This window comes from Pinus tabuliformis, chromosome 9 (assembly GCF_031772625.1).
Source record: "Pinus tabuliformis cultivar Carrire ecotype Pingquan chromosome 9, CPIR1, whole genome shotgun sequence".
Lineage (NCBI taxonomy): Eukaryota > Viridiplantae > Streptophyta > Pinopsida > Pinales > Pinaceae > Pinus > Pinus tabuliformis.
In genome coordinates this window covers 667,832,259-667,859,133 of record NC_142307.1, presented here as the reverse complement: position 1 = coordinate 667,859,133, position 26,875 = coordinate 667,832,259, and the positions used below count along the sequence as shown (strand labels likewise).

The window sequence follows — 26,875 nt, the reverse complement described above, 5'->3', positions numbered from 1 at the left end:
CTGGGTAAGTCTGTGTACTATGTATCATTTATATATGACCTCTCAAGGAATACATGGATATATTTCCTTAAGAAGAAATCTGAATTCATTGACAGGTTTAAAGAATTCAAGGCTCTGGTGGAAAAGAAAACAGAGAAGAAGATAAAGGTGTTGAGGACAGATAACGGTGAAGAGTTTTGCAGTAAGGAATTTGAAGAATTCTATAAGAAGTGTGGTATATCATGACAAAAGACTACTCCATCTACACCTCAACAAAATGGAGTTGCAGAAAGAATGAACAAGATGTTGATGGAAAAGGCATAAGCATGTTGAGTGGTGCCGAGTTAGGACAGGAATTCTGGGCAAAGGCAATGGAGACAACATGTTATGTAGTCAATAGATCACCTTCATCAGTGTTGGAGGACTCCACAAGAGGCATGGATTGGTAAGAAACCATCTCTTTCACGTCTGAGGGTATTTGGATGTGATGCATATGTACATGTTCCAAAGGAGAAAAGAACCTAGTTGGATAGTACATTTGAAAAGTGCATCTTTATTGGGTATAAGGATGGTTTAAAGGGTTATAAGCTTTGGAACGTAGTAACAAGGAAGGTTGTGTACAACCGAGATGTGGTGTTCAGAGAGGTGAAAGATGTTATTAAACATGAATTCCAACCAAAGGAACCTGAGAATATAAAGTTTGAGCTTAAGGAGGAAGAATCAGACTCTACAGTAGAGGAGGAATTAGAAGATGCAGAACTAAAAACTCCAGGTATGAGAAGATGAGTTTGAGAAAGAAGGAAACCGGAAAGGTATAGTCCATCTGCTTTTTGTTCAAATTTTGCTTTATCTATTACTGATAATGGTCCTAGAACTGTGAAGGAAGCAGTAGATTCAGAGGAAGGAAAACTCTGGAAAGAGGCCATGGTTGATGAAATGGCATCTTTGCACAAAAAAGAGCCTTGGGATCTGGTGAAGTTGCAGGCTGGAAGGAAACCCATTGGAGCAAATGGGTGTTCAAGAAGAAGACAAATGCAAAAGGAAAGGTGGAGAAATACAAAGCTCGATTGGTAGCAAAAGTTTATTCCTAGGTGCCGGGAATTTATTTTGGTGATATTTTTTCTCTTGTTGCCAAGGTAACTTCTATTAGATTACTTTTATCTATTGCTGCTGCTTTTGATTTTGAGGTAGAACAGATGGATGTGAAGACATCATTTCTTCACAGGGATCTGGAAGAGGAGATCTACATGAAGCAACATGAATGCTTTGCGGTGAAGGGTAAGAAAGAATTGGTATGCAAGTTAAAGAAGTATCTGTATGGGTTAAAACAATCACCAAGGACATGGTATCAGAAATTTGATACATTTATACGAGGACTTGGCTTCACCAGAAGCAAAGTAGACCACTATGTGTATTTTAAATTAATTGGTGACCGTGTTATTTATCTGGTCTTGTATGTGGATGATATGTTGCTGGTTGGAAATGACAAATACATTATCTAGGGTTTGAAGACCCAATTGTCCTCCAAATTCAACATGACAGATCTTGGTGCTGCAAACTATATTTTGGGCATGGAAATTAAAAGAGATCGGGCAAAGAGGAAGCTTTTGTTAAACTAGAAGAAGTATGTCGAAACAATACTACAGAGGTTTAATATGAAAGATAGTAAACCGGTGAAGGTTCCTATTCTTGTAGGTGTAAAGTTATCTATTGAACAATGTCCCAAGACACAAGAAGAGGAAGAGGATATGTCCCATGTTCCATATGAAAGTGCAGTCGGTAGCCTGATGTATGCAATGGTCTGTACTAGACCAGACATTGCACATGCAGTGGGAGTATTGAGCAGGTTTATGTCAAAACTAGGGAAGGAGCATTGGATAGCAGTGAAGTGGGTTTTCAGGTATTTTCTTGGCACTAGTGATTATGGTTTGTGTTACCAAGGAAGACTAGAATTGGACAAAGTTTTGGATATTTGTGGCTTTCTTGATGCAAACTGGGTTGGAGATCTGGATTAGAGAAGATCTATGTTTAACCTATTAAGAGGTGTAGTAAGTTGGATAAGTAAGAAACAATCTGTAGTGGCACTATCAACTACAGAGGCAGAATACATGGTAGCCACTCATGCAAGCAAGGAAGCAGTTTGGTTGTAGAGATTGTGTTCAAGTATGGGGTTAGTACAGGAAGATATAAGGATAGATTGTGACAGCCAAAGTGCAATTTTCTTGGCAAAGAAATCTGCATATCATTCAAAGACAAAGCACATTGATGTTGAGTATCACTTTGCGAGGGATATGATAGAAGACAAAAAGGTGTTGCTAGTAAAGGTGGACACTTTGAAGAATACTGCAGATGCATTGACAAAATCTGTGAGCTTTGAGAAGTTCTCTTGGTGTAGAGAAACAATGGGCATTGTAGGGCTAGATAAATGACTAAGCTCTCTTGTGGCCTCCTGTGGAAAGAAAACAACAAGTGGGAGAATGTTGGGTTGTGTTATATTCTTTCCACGACTAGCCCACATAGTTAACTGGGGGGTTAGAGGGGGGGTAGAGCCCCCCTTTCATTGCGTCGATTGCGTAGCGGGGGGGTCACAGGGGGCTTGAGTGGTGCAGGTAACCCCACTCTATGGGGTCTGGGGCAGCGCCCCATAAAATTTTGGTTTTAGAACCTATGTTAGGTTGGGTGGACGCACCTATGGTTTTGTGCATGGTTTTCGCACATGTTTTTGGATGCAATGGTTTTCGGTCCATGGTTTTGGACGCGATGGTTTTTAGTCCGTGGTATTGGATGCTTCGACATGTATAAATATGTATTATAACATTGAAAGGAACATAATGAAAAATCAAGCTGGTAGTCCTCGTTTTGGGATCCAGGGGAAAATCTCTGTGTATATGTGTTTTATGTGTTATGCTCTCGCATTGTTTATTTTCTATGTTTTAGAATTCGTATGTAGGTAATTTCTGTACGGGGTTAAATCCTACAGAGCATAGTGAACAACGCCATGACTTGTGGTCAGATGAGGAATTCTGCAACATTATTGGTGCTTCCCTTCTTATAATTAATATTCAAATGGAACTGTTGTAGGTATGTGGACCATTTCTGATGGCGATAATTATGCAACTTCCCTTGAGTTGGTATGAACTGCAGGTGTCAGTGGTGTGTGTAAATGACAATTTCCTTGATTTTAGACATTTGTGGTTTTATTTTCTCAGTTAGTATCTGGAGAACCCACAGTGATACCCATATTCCGTCAACGTTTCAAATCCCAACAGGGATCCATCATCATGACTTTTTTTCCGAACGTTGATAGTAGAAGAGCTAAATTACTGAAGCTCTTCTTGCTATCTTCACTCTAAAATTTTCAAGTAAAATAATTTCCCTCCATGTATCCCATCCGTACAGGGAAATGATTCTGGATTTTAGACATCTGTGGTTTTTATTTTCTGAGTTAGTATTTGGAGAACCCACAGTAATACCCATATTCCGTCAACATTTCAAATCCCAACAGGGACCCATCATCAGGACTTTTTTCTGAATGTTGATAGTAGAAGAGCTAAATTGCTGAAGCTCTTCTTGCTATCTTCACTCTTTTTTGAGTAAAATAATTTCACTCCATGTATCCCCTCCGTACAGGGAAACGATTCTGGATTTTAGACATCTATGGTTTTTATTTTTTGAGTTAGTATCCGAAGAACCCACTGTAATACCCATATTCTGTCAACGTTTCAAATCCCAACAGGGATCCATCATCAGGACTTTTTTCCGAATGTTGATAGTAGAAGAGCTAAATTATTGAAACTCTTCTTGCTATCTTCACTCTAAATTTTTCGAGTAAAATAATTTCACTCCATGTATCCCCTTGGATTTGAAGGTAGCCTTGCAAACATTGGAGGGTTCAATAGGCACCTGGTGATAACCGGACTTTAAGTCAATCTTTGTAAAATATTTGGCCCCCTTGAGCTAGTCTAGAAGGTCATCAATCCATGGGATTGGGTATCTATTACGGACAGTGATCTTGTTCAACGCCCAATAGTCAATATAGAGTCTCCAAGTCCTATCCTTCTTCTCTACCAATACAATCGAGCTCCCAGAGGGTGATGAGCTTGGCCTGATGTACCCTTTCTGCAATACCTCCTGAATCTACCTCTTGATCTCATCGTTCTCCAGAATAGAGCATCAATAGATCAATGCATTGGGTAGTGGTGCGCATGGGGAAAGATCAATGGAGTGCTTGACCTGACAGTGCAGAGGTACCCCTACAGGTGAGGAGAAAATGTCCCTGTACTCCTTCCCTACCTTGTCTGTCTTCTGTTGTTATGTGAAGGAGCATTGTCTAGAAGCCGTGGCCATAACCTTCTTCTTGCCTTGAGGGATAATCATAAGGAAAACAAATTTCCTGGTCTAGGAAATGATCTTACTACATTTCTTTGTAGTGATCAAAGAGATGGTGGTAGGTGGGGCTACCTCTAGTATCCTGTACAACTTATTTCCCAAAGTAATAATCACAGAGCAAGGTCTAGACTCATATACAACATGTCACTTCCGTAAGTATGGTTTTCCTAATAATGCATCACAAACTTCAAGAGGAGAAACATCACACATTACCTCATCCGTGAAGGAATTTATATTGTAGGGAAGGCGCCACTGTTGGCTGACATAAAGATCTCGTCCTTGGTGAAGCCACCCGATGTTGTACTACTAAGGATGTGTTGTAGTGAGGAAGCCCAAGTGCTTCATGACCTCTGTTGAAATGAAGTTCTTTTGGCTCCCGTTTTCGATAATGAACTACAACGGAGAACCCTTCACCCACATATGTGAGTGGAAGAGGCATTTCCCCTCCTATGGATTTTCAGGCTCATTTTTCTAGATCTTGGTGGTGGCCATGGTGGCACTGAGCTCTATGTTAATGATCTGCTTCCCTTTGTCATTCCCCTTGTCAGGTTCTAACTCAGATTCAGAACATATGTCTAATTTAGAAGCCTTTAACTCAACCACCATTGACAGTTGTGTTGTGAGTGGAGATGTTATGGAACTCACACCATTTTCTTGTGTCCTTCTTTGTCTTTGCGGTGATGTTCTCTGCTTGCTGCTTCAGTGGGTTGTCCTGGGTAATCCCAACTTGGCTTTTTCCTTTTCTCTATGGTTTGGGGGTGAGTTTTCCTTGCTTCAGATTCATAGATCCAAAGTCTCACCTCTTATGTTTAAACTTCTCCTCAATCTTAACATCGTATTGGTATGTTGTGCCAAGCAAGGAGATGTCCAAGAACTCCATCTCATCTTGGATGTACTTGTGTAGACATCTGCAGTACTTGAGTACCAAATGCTACTCAGAATCCTTGATACCCAGCTTCGTACGAAGTGTATGGAAAACATTTGTGAACTATGGCACATCTTGGTCCCTTCCCTACCATAGCATGGTCCACCTGATGTATTTATCTTCATAGCTCCTGACAGGGTAATATTGTTCCTTGATGGCGTCTCAGAAATAATCCCAAGTGGGTGCGGCTGAAAATAGTGAGGATTCCCTCTCGTTCTATTGTTCACAGTAGGTTTCCCACTAGTCCTTGACGTGTGGGGAAACTTTGAGAAGTGAAAAATTAATCTTTTCCCAATTGGAAATTTCATGAACTAAAAAATATCCTTCCAACAGATTTAGCCATTTATCTATGATTCCTGCATCTATCTGGCCCTCAAATATGGGAATATCGAATTTAACTTGTACCTTAAAAGGAGTGTCTCCTCCAAAGTGACTGCTAGATGAAGATGCATTGCCTGTGGGTAGTCATCGAAGGATCTGGGCAAAGTTATCAATCATCGAGTTCCTTTGTTGCTTATGGGATTCCTCGAGCATTATTTTGAAAGGTCTTCTACCCCCTCATCTTTCTTTTATTCCACCATGGAAGGCCATCGGGGTTTGCAAGGTTGGTGTTGCAAATGTTCAACCTGTTCGATCCCTAACTCCTTATACCCTTACCTCATTATGGACATGCAAAGAAAAACTGAGAAAGAGTAGACCACTCTAATACCATTGATCTGAACTTAAACATGAACGCAAAAAATTACAGATATAACCATAAATACAGAGATGTAGTAGAAATAACACTTCATTTCATTAATATCAAATTACTGAAATATACTTACTAATAGAATGGAAATAAACTAGCTCGGGCGATGGTAGCTTATCTCCGAGAAGAGATGTGAAAACTACATGCCTCTGAAATGTGTTACAATGAGGCTCAAGAGCCTATTTATTTTTGAACAACAAGGGAAAACCATAAACAACCAAAATCCTAACCCCAGGAGATGGAACACCAAGAGTTTGTGGGCCCCATTGGGGTTAGTTGGGCAACCAACTTCCCAGGGTCGTAACTTGGTCATATTATCTTTGTTTGGAATATATGATACCTTATTGGAAAGGTCTCTCTGAGTACTACAAGAGTTGTGGGAGGACCCTAGTTATGGCTATGGGCCCATAGAAAAATCAATATAATGTCGTGTAGGGGGTCAAAATAGCTCTGGAAGTTCAAGACCCAAAAACCTGCTAAAAATAGTAAATGCTGAAATAAATAAGGAAATAGATGAAAATGACTAGAGGTCTAGGTGGAATAGGTGGGTGGCCACCAATATCCACCTGGATCATGTAACATGGTGTTGATAATTGGATATGATTTTATTGATACTGATGTGACAACTAAGGTGTAATGTTGTAGCTATCTTTACATCAATAGATTTCCAACAACAAGCCAAAGTGATCATTTTTACTATGCATCTGATACTTGTTAAACTATAATAGTTATGTGTGTGCATGATAGCACATGAAGCTCAAAGAACGCATGAATAATAATGGATAGTATAATATAGAACCAAAGGAGCAAGGAATTAGTAACAAGATGGTACAATATAGTTTTGACCAGTCACAACATGGATATGAGGAAGAAAGGATAGTTGAATAGGAAAGGCCAATTAAACAATGAGGAGGTATTGAATCTTCTGACTGAATGGACACATTAAGAAATTTGAGAACTAAAATAAGGAGTTGTAAGGCTAATAATGAAAGGCTTGTCAGAGCACAAGATAAACAAGCATAAGTCAATGCAGTCATATTGCAAAACCTGTCAGACTTACAAAGGCATAAGCAACATGAGTCGGGAATTAATCATAGAGATAGGAAGAATCCTTTGGGATAAGAAAAAATAACTAATGGGGTAAATGAGAGTAGATCTATAAAGAGATATAGGTTATCAAGTGAAAAACTATGAAAGGAGGCACTCTGCTCAGTACTTTTGAAAAGGATTTAAGAACCAATGAACAATAAGATAAGGACATTAACAGGAGGCCACAACATCATCATGAATATCACCATCACCATCATGAGAAAAGAAGGGAGAGCGAATGTGTATCGAAGGAGTTTAATAAGGCAAAACCCGAGGCATGTCTCCTTGGGATGAAAAATTTCTTCAGGATTCATAGCTATTCAGAGCACATGAAAGAGAAGGTAGTATTGAAGAAAATGTAACTAGGTTCGGTCTTCATAGATGTAATTTTGAGATTTCTACTTGTAAAAGAAAAGAAATATTATTTTTGTAAATTATAAAATAAGTTTCTTGCTCATTACATAGGTCCATCACATGTTGAAGTGCTATAGGAAAGTCAAAGAGTCAAATAAAATGTTAAAGATCTCTTCTTGAGCATATATGTAATGCATATGAGTTAACCTAGTGTCTTGAAGAAGTCAACAAGCTAAACGATGTAAAACACAGTCATGTCAACCTGCAAATGAATTAAATAAGCAAAAGACAGTCATGTTGGCTCAATAAAGAGACACAATGATTCACATTGAAACATTGACTAACTATGGAGAAAAATAACTATAAATACCCTGCTAGGGTCACCAAAGAAAACACATATTTCATATGTTTGTCTGAACTTCGGATGGCACAAAAGCACGAGAATATCAGACAAGAGCAGGAATATAGGAACCTTAGACAAGTTCAATGGACAACATTTTTGGATGGTTATAGTGGTACAAAATCTCGGATAAAGTACAATGATTCTATGTCTCTTGGAAGTCACTGTCCTGGTGTATTGAACAACTTTGGCATAACTATGATCCCACAATAATATACTTGGCATACTAGACAAGATCATAATGAATCTCTCGGTGCTTTGATAAAAGGCATGGAATCAAGGTCATAATGAAGATCTCAATGAAGGAAAGAGACCTCATTGACATGGTGAAGCAACATTAATAAAGACCTCAAGGATGCAATAGTGATGACCTCAATGGTGCAACAATGATGATGATCTAAGCCGCAATGAAGAAGAGGATTGGTGTCTTGGTCTTGGAGTGACATAATAGGTCAAGGTTCATGGTCTTGGTATTCGTCAATTAGAATCTCTATAAGAAGGATTTTATGTGGGTTTTCCTCTCCAAGAGGGAGAGGTTTTGGCCCTGGAAGAAAGCAAAACATCTTGTGTTCTTGTCTCTTTTTTTTGGTAGCTATTTGATGAACTAAAGACGACACTCTAATAATAAGGAAATATTGTACTAATAAGAAAACTTGACAAATAGTTTTCATGCTAAGAAGAATCACATTAAATTCACTTGCCCTAGATTCTTCAAAAGGTAGCTACTTTCAACCTAAAGGGAAAAGTTGACATTTGGTGGGAAGATATGAAAAATGTAAAGGGAATAAGAGAAGAAGAGTTGTCCTTGAAGGAATTTGAGGAATATTTTAGGAACATGTATTTATCTTAGGGATAGTTTGAAAACAAGGCTAATGAGTTCTATGAACTCAGATTGGGAAAAAGGTTAGATGAGCAGTATACCACCAAATTATTAGAGCTACTAAGGTATGTTCCCTACATTAAGGAATACAAATAAAAGATTCAAAGGCATGTTAGTGGACTGGCACAATTCTTTAAGGATAGAATTGAGTTTGATGAACCCAAGAAATTAGAGGATGCAATTTGAAAATTGAAGCATTGTTATGAGAAGTCTAGGTGTAGGCCTAAATATAAATCATATTGGAAATTCAAAGGAAATTCCAGGTTTAAAGGAAAGAAGAAAAAAACAACCAAGAGAATGAGTACAACCCCTGTTAATCAAGAACACCAACAAAGGTGCAACACTACCAATAGAGACTACTCTACTCAAGAAGAAGCAAAGAGTTATGAGAACGGTCCATATAAGTGATATAATTGTGGAGGGAATCGATTAAGGAAGGATTGGCCACAACACAAGCACATTGGCCCAATACTATACAACGAATAGGAAGCAGAGTCAGTCAAGGATGTGGCACAAAATATACCTATAATATATGCAACAGTGGATAATCATCAAGTCAATCACCAGACAAAAATTATAGAAATGGGAGATATGCTCTATGACCAAAACATTTTAGTTTTGATTGAACCTGGTTCACATTTTAGTTACATCAGTCCCTTGTTGAAAAATGTGCACTAAAATAGGAAGTGCATACTAAGCCTTGGCTTAGTTCAGTTAGCCACAAGGATGAGAAGGAGAGTCGAGAAAATAATAAGGTCATGACCAATTGAGATATATGGCATGCTCACTATCACCAATTTCAATGTACTACCACTAAGAACATATGGCACACTGTTGGGTATGGAATGGTTGTATATGCATTGCACCAAGGTTGATCATGTTGAGAATACCATTGAATGCCTTGATGAATCTAGATAATGTAGAATGTTGCGGGGAAAATCGAAACCTACTTATGTGAGATTAATTTCATCTATGCAAGCGATTAGAAGCCGCATAAAGGGATGCATTTTATTTGCTATGAAAATATCTCGTAGCACTAAAGCTAACTGTAACGCTAGGAATGGAAACAATGATGTTTCAAGGAAATACCTTTCTTTAAAACAATTTTTAGATGTATTTCCTAAGGAGATGCCTGGGTTTATTCCTCATAAGTAGGTTGATTTTTATATTGAATTAATGCTAGGATTAGACTAAGCATCAAAGGATCCATATAGAATGAGTACTTAAGAGTTAATTTAGTTGAAGTTGCAACTCAAGGACATGCTGGACAAGGGCTACATAAGGCCAAGTGTGTCTCCATGGGGATAAATAGTTATATTCATGAAGAAGAAGGATGACATAGTTAGGATGTGCATTGAATATAGAAAAACTAACAAGGAGAGCATCAAGAATAGGTATCCCTTGCCACAAATTGATGATTTATTTGATTAGTTAAGGGGAGCAACAATTTGATTGATATGCGATTAGGATATCACTAGGTGCACATTAAGGATGAGGATATCCATAAAACAAACTTCATAACAAGGTATGGGCATTACGAGTTTGTGGTAGTGCCCTTTGGGCTGACTAATACCCCTGAAACTTTTATGTGCCTTATGAACAATGTACAAAACCCTTACTTGGATAAGTTTGTAGTGAATTTCGTAGATGACATTTTGGCCTATTCAAAGACTAAGGAGGAACATGAAGATAATTTTTTTGCAGTACTACAACTGCTAAGGGAACATAATATTTATGAAAATATTGATAAGTGTGACTTATTCCAATCATAGATCCATTATTTGGGAGAAATTATCTCAAAAGAGGGAGTAGCAGTTGATTTAGAGAAGGTCAAATCCATCATGGAGTGGCCAACACCTAAGAATGTGGCTGAAATTACGTCATTCATTGGAATGGCATGCTATTATAGGAGGCTCATCAATAACTTCTCCAAAATTGGCCACCCAACTACTGCATTGTAAAAGAAAGGGAATAAGTTTGAATGGATGGTTGATTGTGCAACAAGCTTCAATCAGATGAAGCAATTGTTAACTAATTCAGAAGTACTAAAAGTAACAGGCACTGAGAAGGATTTTGTGGTTTGCATAAATGCCTGCAAAGTGGGGCTTGGTGGAGTCTTGATGCAGTAAGGTAAAGTGGCCTGTTATGAATCTTGAAAATTAAATGAACATGAGTAAAACTCTGCAACTTATGATTTGGAATTATATGCCATCATTCCATGCATTGAAATGTGGAGACACTACCTTCTTGGAAGGAGTTTTACTCTAATGGATAATCATGGAGGGCTGAAATATTTTTTTGATCAACCTAAATTAAATGCAAGGCAAGCTAGATGGATGGCCACATTAAGCGAGTTTGATTTTGAGATCAAATACATTAAAATAAAGGAGAATGAAGTGGTAGATGCATTCAATAGGAGAGCACAAGAGAACTATACAACAACCATAAGTTCATATGGAATGGATTTGGAAGAAAGGATCAAAAGTGCATGAAAAAAAGATGAAAAATATCAACAACTAAAGGAGAAATTGCGCAAGACTCTGAGGGTGATTAGGACAAGGAATATTTCCTCTCAAAAGATGAGTTGATTAGATTTAAGGATATAATCCATGTGCCAAATGAGGGAAATATAAAGAACCTAATATTGAAGGAGTTTCAAGCAAATCCATATTTGGGTCACCCGAGTTATCAAAAGACTATTACAGCCATCAAATTTTTTTACTATTGGACCGACTTGAAAAGGGAGGTGGCTGATTTAATCTTTAAGTGCATATAATTTCAATAGGTAAAGGTTGAATGCAAGCACCCAACTGGATTATTGCAGCCAATTCCCATTCCAGAATGGAAGTGGGAGGTGATTTCTATGGACTTCATTATAGGGATGCCAAATAATTCTAAACAACATGATGCAATAATGGAAGTGGTTGACAATTTGAGCAAAGTGGCTCACTTTGTAGTTGTTAAGTATACAAATTCAACTAGTGAGGTGGCTCAATTTTTCATAAAGGAAATTGTGAGATTGCATGGAGTTCACAAGAAGGTTATCTATGATACATATTCCAAGTTCACTTCAAAGTTATGGATAGAGTTGTTTTCGAGATTGGGAACTAAGCTAGCATCTAGCACAACTTTCCATCCATAGACTTATGGGAAAACATAAATAACTAACATAATTCTTGAGGAGATGCTAATAATTTACATTATGCACCAGCCAAGGAAGTGGGAAGAATATCTTCTACTTGTAGAGTTTTCATATAACAATGGGTAGTAGGAATCACTAAAGATGAGCCCATTTGAAGCACTTTATGGGAGGATTTGTAATACTCCTATTAGTTGGAATGATCTAGTAAATAGGATCCTTATTTGGCATAATATGTTGAAGGACATGGAACATGAAATAAAAACCATCAGAAGGAATTTAGAGGTGGCATAAGACATACAAAAGAACTATGTGAATCAACACATAATGCATAAATAGTTCCAAGTTGGGGAACATGTGTTCCTACGAGTTAAATCCAAGAAGTGCTCCTAAAATTTGGGTTACATGTCAAGTTGGCACCATGGCTTTGTGGGCCATTCAAAGTGCTTGAAAGGATAAGGCTAGTGACCTATAGGATGGACTTGCCTCCATAATATTTCATGATGTCTTTCATTTTTCATTGTTTAAATGATATATGCAGGATGCTAATCATGTAATTGGTTGGTCCTTGTTGTAGATAGAACCAAAGGGAGAGTTTTAATTTAAACCTGTATGCATCATGGATCAAAGGAGGCTCATGCTTTGGAATCGAGCAATAGATAAATTCAAAGTGTAATGGAGGAACTTTGGGACTGATGAAGCCACGTGGGAAATGACTGACCAATGTGGGCAACATATCATTGCTTATTTTTTGAGTAAAGAAAATGTAAATACATTGTAAATGTTGTATAAAGTTGTATGTATAAAGCTCCATATAACACATGCTTAGTTTGTAAGCATGTGTTGGTTGTATATGGTCATTGAACATCGAGGATGTTATTCCCCCAAGGGGGACGGGACTGTGACATCCCTTGGTTAATATTCCCTCATTGTAAATAGTTTTAATCAATTTAAAAGGCTGAGAGAAAGGGACACAAATTCTAGTTGCTTGGGGAGGGAGATTGCTTGAGGAATTGGTGATTTTAAATGTATCATCCATGGGTTGGCTAAGAATTTTAATGGGATAATTATGCAAAAATTTTAAATAAAAAAGAAAAGGATAGGCCTAGGTGTTCTTTAACTCTAAAAACAAGAAAATATGACAACACATTGAATAACAAGATGGGTTGCACTGTCCAAGGAGGTTGATGGCATGGAGCGTAAAAAAATGAAAAACGATTAGTCTGTTGGGCATGCACGAAAGCAAGTTGACATGGGAGAACTCATTGACGTATGTGTAGTGGAGAGGCAAATAACTCACTCTCTCATGCTTGTGCATTGGAATGAATGCACAATGGTAACCACTATAATAAATTCTTTATGGGGATGGAGGTTTGAAGAGAAAACAACGATCAACATCATATTGATTGAGCTTTGAAAAGGAGGAACTAGCTGAGGAACCCTCAAATATGCTTGCAGGGTGAACACATTATAGAGAGAAGTGGCTTTCTTGAAGGTTGAAAACCCCATTGGAAACTTTTGAATTGATGAAATTGATGAACCTACGAGATTGGGAAGAGACACTCAAGTATTTGTGAGGTTTGATGAACCTCTACGAGTTTACATTAAGCTGAAGCTTTGGTGCTTGAATCATTGATGAAGAACCTAGAGAGGTGATCTCTTATCCATCAACAGTTTATCCACTAATGAACCTTCCCTTGATGTCAACTCTCTTATCCTAAAAGTGAGTTGAGACTCTTTGAACTGTGGTATCCTCTCTTGGATGTTAGTCTTGTATGAAATGTACGGAAATATTGAGTGGAAGCTTGTGTAGCTAGTGGATGAAAGAGGAGTGACCTTGTGACATCCTATTTCAGCTATCAGTATTGGTTGAGTTTCCTCTCAAAATCACTCCACCTCAAGCACTTGAATTTGGCTCGGGGGTGAGAGCATCAGTAAATGTGGTTGTAGCTTGTCTAATATTGAATGGAGAGTTAGTGTCCCAATATCAGTTTCTAGATCTCTTTAATATATAAGTATACTCTTATGACCTTGTGCATGTGATTTTCATGTCTCTGCTTATTGTGTTGAAATAATGTCATTATAATATTGACAAGTGTTGTTTCCCTGCATGAATGAGGAAGGTAAATAAATTGTGTAAAAATGTTAAGGAATGGTTCATTCCCTATGGATATTATGAGCTTGAAATCAACTGAAGACTTCCTGAGCATGAAGAGATGGAAAATTCTATTAACGAAAAATTACTTGCACTTACTTGTTAGTATATTTGGTCACTATGTTAATGAACTATTCAAGTTAACACTAAGGAATGAGACTTCCTATGTAAAAGTGTTCTTGAAGGTTTTCCTTAAGAAATGGGTAATTCCTATATCTATCATGAGTCTTTAAATTTGTCTAACTGACCTATGTATGAAGAGGTAGACAACCTCTATTAATTAATTTAACGATTGTATGAAAATGATGAGGCCAGTAGGCCTTGGTTTAAAAATTGAAAGCTCAAGAGGGTTATCAATCTCTCTCGCACACACACACACAAATATCTCTCTCTCTCTCTCTCTATATATATATATATATATATATATATGTATATATATATATATATATATATATATATATATATATATATATATATATATATATATATATATAGATATATATATATAGATATATATATATAGATATATATATATGTGTGTGTGTGTGTAGATTAAAATCCATGACCGAGTCTTGGGAAAGCTCTGAAGGGGTAGCTCGGAAAGGCTTGGATATACCCTTGTATATCAATAAGATATGTGTTGGAGGCCTAGGCAAAAGGCCCTTATACATCCATTAATAATTATAAGGTGTGGGGTTGCAATTCTTAAGTTTGATGTGCAAGACTTCGAAAGGAAATGGTTTAACCCTGTCCAAACCTATGACCAAGAGCACTAAACAAGTTCTTAATCAAGGGGAGACCCTGAGCCATTTATGAGCAAGAATTTATGGCCATCATATGTCCCTAACACTTTCTCCCTGGAAGTCTTGAGGGGAGTCCCAAGGAAGAATCACGAGACTTAATGCCAGGGTGACTTTGCATAGTGGGGGTCATTTGAATGCCTAGTGCAAAATAATAAAGGGAAGACCACCAATTAAATAATATTGGAAACCTCTATGGTGGAACCCATAGTTATTTACGTGGCACATGACATGGAATATGTGACAAGCGATTATGTCTCCCCGACGTTTTGGACTACTGACATCTCCTTAGAACTCAGAGATTTGGATGAAGGTAGAACCTGTTTGGACATATTTCCCAGGGTGACTTGGCATGTGGGGCTCATTCAAAAGGGAGAATTGTAGTGTGGATTGAAATATTCATTTGCTGGTCAAGGGGAGGCTAAGCCTAATGTGGAGTGTGTGTTTACACATAGCCTGGAAGGTCGTTCCGAGTAGTTTCAGTGGGGAACAATATTGAAGCTTTCAAAGATTTATTTCCCAAGGTGATGTGGCCATCGAAGGCCCACACCCGCATAAATCGCATATGTGTTATATTTTTGTCATGTGGACCATAGAAATGAGGTTACACGTGACCTTCTATAAGCAGGTCAGAAGCTACCACTTTACATGACATGGTGTATGAATTGGATAGCCATGTGTACGCCATGTGGGCATCACATCGACACCATGTGGCAAGTTAAATGATGTGGCACTATTTGATAGGCTAGTTTTAAATGGCCATATATTTTGATAAGAGAATCAGATCGAGACAAATTTTATATCATCAAAAGTATCTTAATGAGGCGGACGCGATGATGTTATCCATCTTGAGTTTTGATGAATTCGAAGAAGGTCGAAAAATTTAGACCCCATTTCCATAACTAGACTTTGGTGCTTGGGTCAACTTAGTAACTACCTCCTTCTACACTTAGTTGGGGCTAGGGTTAGTAAGGGGTATGTTACACATTCTAATTCAAATGAATTTCTTTTGATTTATGCTTCTCCTTTTACACTTTTTAACTTTATAAGTTTTAGCCTTTCATTTTAATTTCATATTTTTTTCTTTTATCCCCATCAATAATAGCATAAAACTAAAAGATGAAAGCATTTTAAAAATATATAAGCTAAATACAAGTTCCCATTGAGTCAACAAATCAATAATAGAACTTGGAGAGTTCTCATTTTCCTTCTAATTGATGGATCATAATGTGAAAATATTGATCCTATGTGTGAAAGCCCTTCCAACACTTACCTTGGTCTAACATATAGGAAATGACCATTTTTATGGTTGTAAAATAATTTGGTAAAATTTGAAGTCTAAAATGGGCCACTTAAAAAATGATAAATTAACAGTTAGAATAATAAAATAAAATTTTTGAATTTTTGAAGAAAAAGAAAGAAAACTACTTTTTTTAATCGTATTTTCAACTTACCTCCTTACAGGTTTACTCAAATGTCAAGTGAAGCCACTAATTGGATGTGGAATCAATGAGTTCCTACACTTGACATTTGAGTCAACCTATAAGGAGATAGATAAAAAAAATATGATTAAACGTATTCTTGTTTTCCCTCTAAATTTTTTTCCCCAGGGGATGACCTCATCTCTTGAATCCTATTGGTTATTTTAAATTTTATTTTGATAATATATTTTTCATTTTAATGCCCATTTTTTACTTCAAAATTCCCCTCTTCGAAGTTTAACAAAGGTACTACCAGTCATAATGTTTTGGTAACTAGTTATATTTAAGATATCACTCGACTTGTTGAGGGGACTAGGTTCGAGAGAAGTTGGAACATTCCATATCACTGAAAACAATATTAATGGGATGCACTAATACATTTGATCTACATTTTAATATCTCAGATTTTAAACATTTTTTATATAGTCTCTTCCAAGTACTCAACTTAGAAATAACATGTTAGATGATTTTTTTTTTTCACAAGGTGGGAAAACCTATCATAATTCAGTTGTCAAACCAACAACGAGGACAACCATCTCTGATGCTATCCACAAATACAGGCCGACTCATCATTGTTATTCAAGGAAAACCACACCACCTGGAATAACTCGATGGTGATCTGTAAGGGGGTAGGATTTCACTCCTACCAGATGCCTCTGGGTCTTGGGCTGTTAACATGTTTCCTTACACCCGAGGAAGATGAGATATTAGCCAAGAATAAGCAGTTTTAGGGCATACTTCGAGCCCAATAACATTCTAGATGATGATTTCCAAGTAATTTATTTTACTTTTATTTTCTACTCACAAGATATAGTTTCATTTATTTACAATATTTTATTGAGTCTAGGAATACTCACCCTTGTTTTCTATCTTTCCATAAAAAAAACAAGCCCACACATTAGGTCCCTACTACTTTATTTGTTCTACTTTTTTACATGCCCATTGTGTGGATTGTTTTCCACTTATTACAAATTTGAAATAAGTCATCTTTCCCTTACTCCTTTTCATGGTATATTTACTTTTATTTTACAACCTGAATTTCAAATTCCACATCATAGATTATATCCTCACTCAAATAATGAAGCCTATAGGGGCTAAGACTCTCATGTTTATATTTTCCATTGAAATCTTTATATTAGGATATATGAAAAACTTTGTGAAGGTAAATTAAGGTGTGTAAATAATATATTTTATGAGTAATTCAAAACAACAAATAAAAGTACCAACTATTGGAACTTAAGATGATGCTAATCCATTACACCTTTGGAGCTTCTAGAGAATCATCTTCATACAAGTAGGAGTGATTTTCGTTATGAGGTTTGGAAGAAGTTGAGGTATATTTTTGAAAAAGTTAACGAAAGTTAGACCATCTAGTTATAAAAAGAATTTAACTCCCTTAAACCCAATGCCTTTGAAAGGATTGAGTCATGTCAAAGAGCTACATTTAAAGTTGGGTGATTGTGGGAATAACTATTCAAAGAAATATGGATACCTCATTGTACTAGTCCTAATGAATATGAGGGAACCTTATGATGTGTTTTGTTACTTATTTCATTCCAATTAGAGATCATGCAAATAATATGGAAATGATTACACCTTTAATACCTTTTGTGATTTGTTAATCAATGATTAGTAGATGTTTCTTAATGAAGGAAAGCTTAGTAGTAAGCACTATGCTCATCTTCTCAAAGGGGAGGGTAAGTTGGTGCAGAAGGAAAGTTGAAATCAATTTGAGTGTCTCGACCAGAAAGCTCAAGGAAAAAGTGATTGGTTTGAATCAACTAAGAAAAATTGAGAGAAGAAAACATGTCATTACTTTGGGAAGGCAGAACATGTGGAGAAATCATATTTCAAGAAGAGAGATGACTTGGAATAGAAAGCTAAAATTCTTGAGAACGTGTTAGATGAAAAAAATGATGAGTTGATCTATTGACTATTTATCTTTTTAGTCATACATTTAGAAAAACATTCCCTAACCTAAGGTTAATCTCTTGGATCTCTACTTAATAGGTCCAATAAGAAATCTCTCCACTATAAGTAGGTTGACTATGCTTGTTGTTAGGATTGGGATTTGGTTGAGCGGGCATATGAGGTTTCTTTGGATGGACACTTTGGGTTACTTGTTGTCGTTGAGGAGGAGGCATTAGAGTAGGTGGTTGGGACAATTGAGGCCTCCATCCTTGTAATGGATTACCCGATTGAGGAGGTTGGTTGGAATATGGCTGAAAGGGAGGAACAACTAGTTTAGGGGAATGCGGATAAGGAATGGGCATGGGTTGAGGTGAAGGATTAGGAGGGAGCTAAGGTTGATATTGAGCATTTTAATTATGTTCAAAATGAGAAGGGATATTTATACCTTGCTAAAATTTTCTTGGGGCTTCCCATCTTTTCTGATTGATGAAGCATAATTTCTCCATGCTCTCTTCTGTCCCTTGGTAAGCAACCTTAAAACTTGGACAAGATAGACATTTTTTAGTGGAATTATTTTCTTCACATGTAGAACAAATTTATATAACATTCAAAATGACATTTATTCCTAGGGTGTCTCTTTGTGCATTAGGGGAAAAACACAACCAATGCTTTTTCTTGTCTTTTCTTAATTTGCAATGTATCCATCTGCATAGAAAACATATGTAATATTTCTATATTCATATCTTCTAATATTCCTCTTGTTTAATTTTTAGTAAGCATAGAGGAAGAAGAAGGGCTTACCAAACTCTTTACTATTCTACCCTTTTTCCTAGTGGCTGTAGAATGATTTTTAAAAACCTGGTTAATCTCATCATAGGTGATTTGGTAAATATCTCCATTCGCCAATAAGTTGAGATTTTCGATCAGATCCTCTTTGACTCCCCTCGTTATTATAAGCTTTAAATAATCTAGTCCCAAAGTACAATTGTGTGCCCTTCTGTAACTTAGTTAGGACCTTTCCTCATAGTCCTCTAAGGACTCATTTTCCTCTTGAGTCATTATGCAAATCTCATCTCTAGTGTCCCTTGCTCTATAAGAAAATTGATGTTTATTATTAAAATCTCGTTGCATTTGATCCCAGGTGATATTATTACCTTCAAGGCTCATGAATCACCAAAGAACTATGTACTTCAAAGTGGAAGGAAAAAGCTTGAGATTTTCCTCATTGATGGTGTAGTCATAAGTTCTATACATAACAACAAGCTCAAACAGAAAGGTGTCAGGATCTTCTATGATTAGGCCATGTAAGAGACATATGTATCTTCATTTTTATTTTCTATATTTCTCTATAATGTGGAATACAAACACTTTAGGCTATCTTTCTTCAACCATCGTAGTTGTAGGAGTTGAAGTATTTTATCCTCCCGCAAGCTCCTTGCTTGCTCACTAAAAAGGGCCTAAAAGGTCCCCGTGGATAGGGCAAGAGGTTCACAATCAACTAAAAATGATTGGTCAAAGAAAATGTGGATTATGACACTTGGAATGCATTCAAAATGATTATCTGATGGATAAATACCTATCTAGCATATTTGTAGATGGTTGCAACCCTTAATTTAATGATTAGTCAACACAACGTGTTTACTCAGAAATTCATCTAATTAGTTCAAAAATCCCTATAATCAGTTCATAAATTCCTATAATCAGTTCAGAAATTCCTATAATGAGTTAGAAAAATCAACAGGTTTGTCTCCAATAGCTGGAATTCCAATATCAAGGCTTGAGGGTCAAGATTTAAAGTCAAATAAGATTAGCAAAAATTATACAACATCACATGAGATCCCTACTATTCATTAGATATATTATATTTGCATAAATAGGTTGAACTAAACCCCATTATTGATCAAATTCGGTTTGATCCGAATTTAAACAAGAACACAACAAATTACAAATATAACCATAAATATAGAGATGCAACAGAAATAACACTTCCTTTGATTAATATCAAATAATGAAATATGCTTACAAATAGTATGGAAATGAGACTAGCTCGACGATGGTAGCTTATCTATGAGAAGAGATGTGGTGGCTACATGCCTTTGAACTGCATTACAATGAGGCTCAAGGGCCTTTTTATTGTTGAACAATAAGAGAAAACCCTAAACAACCAAAACCCTAACCCTAGGAGATGTAACACCAAGAATTTATGGGCCTCGTTGGGGTTAGTTGGGTAGCCAACTTTCCATGGTTGTGACTTGGTCATATTATCTCCGTTTGACACGCATGATACCCTGTTGGAAAGATCTCTTCGAGGACTACAACGAAAAAAAATGACTTATAAAAGGTTTCTAGCGGTAGATTGCCAAAAAAACATCGTTTAGGGCCTCAAAACAACTCCGGAAGTTTAGGACCCGAAAAAATGCTAAAAATAGTAAAATGTGCTACAATTAAGGAAACCGAAAAACTGAAAGAAACAATGGTGGTGGTCCAAGTGGAATTGGCGGGTGGCCACCAATATACACCTCGATCATGATTTTATCATTTCTAATTGATCTTTTATGTATAAATAAATCCTCATGAAGAGAGGAAGGAGTTAGTCAATCATTGTTTTGCATATGCTTTTTCAAGCGAGGACTGTTATTTGTATTAAGGATAAAAGTTGTTGTAATAAAAAGACTTCTTTTGTGACATGGTGTAGATTTTTTCTAAAGCTTTTGAGCATTTTTCACAACATATTCCAAAAGCGCACTCTCGTATGTGTTGTCTATTTGATTTCAATTGACTTAGAAATGATTAATCATGTTTAAATTCACTCCATTAGTCATTTTCACTAATTACCCAAAATTTCTTCTAATTTTGCTTTGGTGATCATGTAATAATATAGTTTTGATATCAAAATGTGGGTAAAAGATAGGATTTATGAGAAATTGATTACTATTGTGATATAAAGATATTTATTAGAATTAGTTACAGTCAATAATGCTTAAGTTAATGATTGAAATCATAGTTGAAAGATTTGTGTTTTGAATTTAAGAGTGATTTTCATTAAATTTGTATAAATTTGCTTATAAACTTAGAACACCGATTTCATTTAAAGTTCTTTTTCATTACTTTGAAACCTTTTTTTACCAAATAACTATGATTTCAAAAAGAGTGTTTATTGTGAAAGTGTAATGTATTGGTTTGTCCTTTATTTTTTCATAGGAAAACACCTAGGTAGCGAGTTTACACATATTGTGTTTCACCTCGAAGTTTACCTACCCTAGATTGACAAATAAATGTTCATAAATATAGCCCACTATATTACTTGAAAATCTCCACACACAACTTCATTAATAAGCCACACTTAGACATGGAGAAAACTGCTCATTATTGATCCCTTAATTAAAGGCAAACAATTATAAAGAAAAAGGGAGAGACCATGCCATTACACTCTGTAAAGCCACATAATTGATGAGTTAACTTATTCCAATTTAAGATTTGATGTTTATTAATATTATTTAATTTTAAAAAGTAAAAATAAAAAATAATAATTATTAGTAATTTTAAAAGTAATATAATCAATAAATTAATCTATAAAAATCGATTATAATAATTTAAAGTTTATATATATATTAGTTCTAAAATGAATATTCTGATAATTATTGACTACTATTTGACAATGCTAATAGAATCATCACAAAATCAGGGAAAACTACAACGGTAATAATTAACAATGGATTGGTGGATTGTAAAAAGACGACTCTCACTCCTACAAGCTGTTTCACAAGCATTATTCAAAAAAAAAGTAAAACCAAAACTATAATAAAGTGTGTCAAATGTTTGCTTTTGTACAAAAAAAAAAGACTACCTCTTAGTCCAAGAAAAATAGTTTTAAATCACACTTTAAAACTATTAAAAATTATATTGTTAAATTGATAAGTCTGTCCGTTTTGGAATATAATTTCTGGAATTTTTAGTTTTTGAATAAAGAAAAGGGAAATTTAATAAAGAAGTATGTCTTCACATATAAAGGGATGATATTACACTCTAATACTAGTGGGAAAATATATTATAATATTTGAGTTGTAAAATTCAAAGAAAACCACAAACACGTAATAATTTGCAATGGTGGATGAGAAAACTGTCAAAATGTAGGCTCACACTCCAAGGAGTTGACTCACCAAAAAAACTGGAATAGTGTGTCAAATATTTGCTTTCATTAAAAAAAAATACTACCTCTTAGTTGAACAAAAAAGGGGTTTTGATTCATACTTTAAAACTGTTAAAATATATATTCTCATATTGATAAGAGTTCCTATTTTGGAATATAACTTTTAGGTTCTTTTGTTTTTTTAATAAAAAAATATTTTTTTTTAATTTTTTAATAGATTTAATAAAGAGAAAATGTGATTCACATACATTAGAGTGTATCAAATATTTTCTTTTTTTCAAAAAAGAATACTTTTTAATTGAGTAAAAATAGTTTTAAGTCATATTTTAAAATTATTAAAAATTACATTCTTACATTGATAGCCGTGTTTATTTTGAAATAGAATTTTAGAATTTTTTTGACCGACATTTAATAAAAAGAAGTATCTTTACACATAAATGATCAAATTAAACTTTAATCCTACTAGAAAAAAATATTATAACAACTTAATTGTAAAATTAATATTAAGATAATTATTATTGATTGTTATATGAGGATGTTAGTAGAATTCTCAAAATATTTAAAAGAAAACACAACGCTTGGAATAATTCACAATGGTGGTTTGGTGTATTGTAAAGAGGCAGAGTCACACTCCTATGCGATAATTCAAAGTAATATTGAAAGAAAATCAAAACCATTGTAATTAGGATAGAGCATGTCAAATGCTTGCTTTTATTTTGGAATAGGATTTTTAAATTTTTTGTTTTTTTGTTGTATTTTTTTAAATTAAAAAAATTGTAAGTGATATTTAACAAAGAGGGTATGTCTTTACACATAAAAGAATCAGATTAAATACTAACTTCAATATTATTTCAACAATAACATATATGTTGTAAGAAGAACTTCGGCGTAAATCACATGAGGAAAGACGTTTGTCGACACGTTTCGAACCAACTAGTGTGGTTCATCGTCAGGACAAGTTGGTTGCGTCGACAAAGGTCTTTCCTCATGTGATTTACGCCGAAGTTCTTCTTACAAATATTATGGATCACAGAAGCCTCAATTCAATAACAGATATGTTCTTCATAGCTATTGTTATAAACAAAAAGGTAGAATCAAAGAAAGTGGGATAGAGGCCTAGCCATTTAAATTATTTGGCTACAATAATAAACTAGTCCAACCATATAAATTTAATGGCCGATGATGAATGCAATACAATAATTACAGATCTAAAATGTAAGTAACTTAATAAAATTAATCAAAACATTTTATTAAATTTCAACTACAAAAAATATTATTTTAATTAAATTTTGAATATATTTATAATATTGTAATTAGTAAATCCATTTTCATATTAAATTAATAGTTTAATTTATTTAATTTACAAAATAAATAAAAAAGGTAGATTTGAAATGACTTTTTTCAATGCATTTTTTTTTGGTTAATTTTCATTAAAATCTGGCAAAGCTTTTAAAAAGTTGAGTTTAAGTTGGTTAAGGTGCCAAATCGATTTATGCATTCAAAAATGTATTTTAAATAACACAAAAATCACAATCTTACTTAATATTGTATCATCAGATTTTGGTGAAAGTTATTTCATTTACACTTAAATAATAATAATTTAAATTTACAAAATAAATTAAAAATTATATAATTAACATAGAAAATAATAATTCCAAAAAAAATTCAAAATTACAAAATTATATATAACTAAACTCTAAAAATGATAAAACGTGCACCACTTAAATCTATAAAATTCTCTTATTACCCTCTTGTAAATTTATTATGCATAGATATATAAAATTTACTCATAAATCTCTTGAAAGCTTTTACTGACTTCATAAATCTCTTGAAAACTTTTACTGAGTCCACATTCTCATCCCAGACACAACTTCGGCATATAACACTTCCTCAAAAAATCTGGGACTGTGAGACTGCCTTGAAGAAGAGGTGAATCACCACAACTTTGGGCACATAATACTTCCTTACAAAGAACTTGGATTGTCAAAGCAGTTTGGAGAATAAGTAACTAACCATCAGTTTAATAATTATTGTAAGATCTCTCCCTCAAAAAATCTTGGACTGTGAGACTGCCTTGAAGAACAGGTGAATCACCACAACTTTGGGCACATAATACTTCCTTACAAAGAACTTGGATTGTCAAAGCAGTTGGGAGAACAGGTAACCAACCATCAGTTTAATAATTATTGTAAGATCTCTCTTTGGCAAGAGCTTCATATGTTTTGGTTCCAAACTGTTATACAACTTTTATGTGTATTGATTAGTTAATCATGTTAAAAATTGAATCATGGAAATGCCCATCATTGTCTTGATAGTTTTATATCTTACGGTTATTAAGGTTAAAACAATTCTAAATTTCTTACTTGCAGACCTACAATATGAAACCTGGATGTCCTGTTACTTTTGATGATTTACGTTGTCCAATATGTCTGAAGCTGTTGTCAGATCCTGTTATTTTGGCGACAGGAGAGGTCTGAAATCTTTTACCTTACTACCCGTGACACTCAATGATAGCTTCCTTATTTGAGCCTATGAAAACAAAAAAAACCAAATACAGATTTGTACTTTCTATGTGATATTTATATTTTTTCCGTTGTCTGGATTGATGGCTGCTTACCATCGGCTTCATGCAGACATATGATCGGGTTTGCATACAGAAATGGATGGATTCGGGACATAGAACCTGCCCAAAAACACAACAGATGTTGCCAGACACTAAATTGATACCTAACTGTGTAGTAAGAAGCCTGATTGAAGAGTGGTTTGGGTCTAATGGTGCTGATCTACAAAAGAGATCAAGAAACTCATTTGGATCTACATTTGATAGCTGTAGTGATCAAGCAACTGCGAATGTTCTGCTGCAAAAGTTGTCATGTGGATCTCCAATGGAACAAAAAGCAGTGTTCTTCTAGCCAAGACAAATGCAGATAACATGATTTGTATTGCAGATGGTGGGGCCATTCCATTGCTAGTTAATCTTTTGTCCACATCATCAGATTCTACAACACAAGAACATGCTATGACAACTCTTCTTAACCTTTCCATCCCTGAAAGCAACAAGGTTGCAATAGTCATGGCTGGGGGAATTGGTCCCATTGTTGAGGATCTGAAAAATGGTAGCATGGAAGGAAGAGAAACTGCTGCAGCAATTCTGTTTAGCTTGTCAGCTTTTGATGAGAACGAGATAACTATTGGTGAATCTGGTGCAATACCTGCTTTTGTTGGTTTGCTTTGTGAGGGTAGCCAGAGAGGTAAAAAGGTTGCTGCTACAACACTTTTCGTTTTATCAATCTATAGAGATAACCAGGCAAGGGCTGTGAGAGCTGGTGCTGTGGTCCCTTTGGTGCAATTGCTAATAGATCCCAGTGCAAGGATTGTTGATGAAGTCCTGGCTACACTGGCAATTCTTGCAGGCCATCCTGAGGGTATAATGGCTATTGGTAACGCTGAGGCAATCCCAATATTGATAGATTTAATCAGAAATGGTTCACCTCGAAACAAGGAAAATGCAGCTGCTGTCTTGCTTGTATTGTGCAGAAGGGATCCAGGGTATCTTGTCGCAGCTCGAGAACATGGAGCTTGTGAACCCTTGTCAGATCTGGCGCAGAATGGTACTGAAAGAGCTAAGCGCAAGGCTAGTTCATTAATGGAGCACATGAGTGAGCTAAAGAGACTTCCAAATAGCTAGGTACAATCCTCGGAACAGGGCAGCAATTGATCTTTGGTTTTGCTACATTCTTTTTTGCTAGGGTGCCCAAAGTTCATTTCCTTGTGCTATTGTGTTTTTTTTTTTAATTGCGACGACGACTGTCTATCATATTACTTTTTTCTCTCTTTGGTGAGTATTCATCACCTGTTATGGTATGGTAAAAAAATATTATTTCTTGGTATTCTTTAATCTTCATGCAAGAATTGATGTTTTTGTTTTTTCTTAATGTTGAGTATTGGTGAGTATGGGTGGTCTGCCATTTAAGAAATTAGACCAGTCACTTGGGAAACTAGATTATAACTTAATCATGACATATCACAAAGTCCCCGTGGTGCCATAGAGATACATAAATTTAAACACAACAAAATATAATTGCAACCTTGGGGTGGAGCTCTAAGCTTATGTTGCAACTTTGGAGTGGAGCCCTAAGCTTATGTGGATTGCTGATTAGCCAAATATTGGGCAATCAGATGGATATGGGTGACCACGCCCATGTCTGTCTGATTGCAGGGGAATCAGCAATCGACATAAAGATAGAGACACATAAATCTAAACACAACAAAATTGCAACCTTGTGATGGAGCCTTGAGCTTATGTGGATTGTTGATTCACGGAATATTAGGTAATCAGATGGATATGATTGCAGAATATTTAACGAATCAGCAATCGAGATAAAATGCCCCGTGGAGATACTTAGATTTAAACACAACAAAATTACAACTATACTTATTGTAACCCATTATAACAATATACTTGCAAATACTTT

General features: G+C 35.4%; 1 pseudogene; it reads left to right on the top strand.

The window, feature by feature from the left end:
• The window catches only part of LOC149150437 (uncharacterized), a 56,061-nt pseudogene extending 29,867 nt beyond the window's left edge, over positions 1-26,194 (top strand).
• The last annotated feature ends 681 nt before the right edge of the window (positions 26,195-26,875 follow it).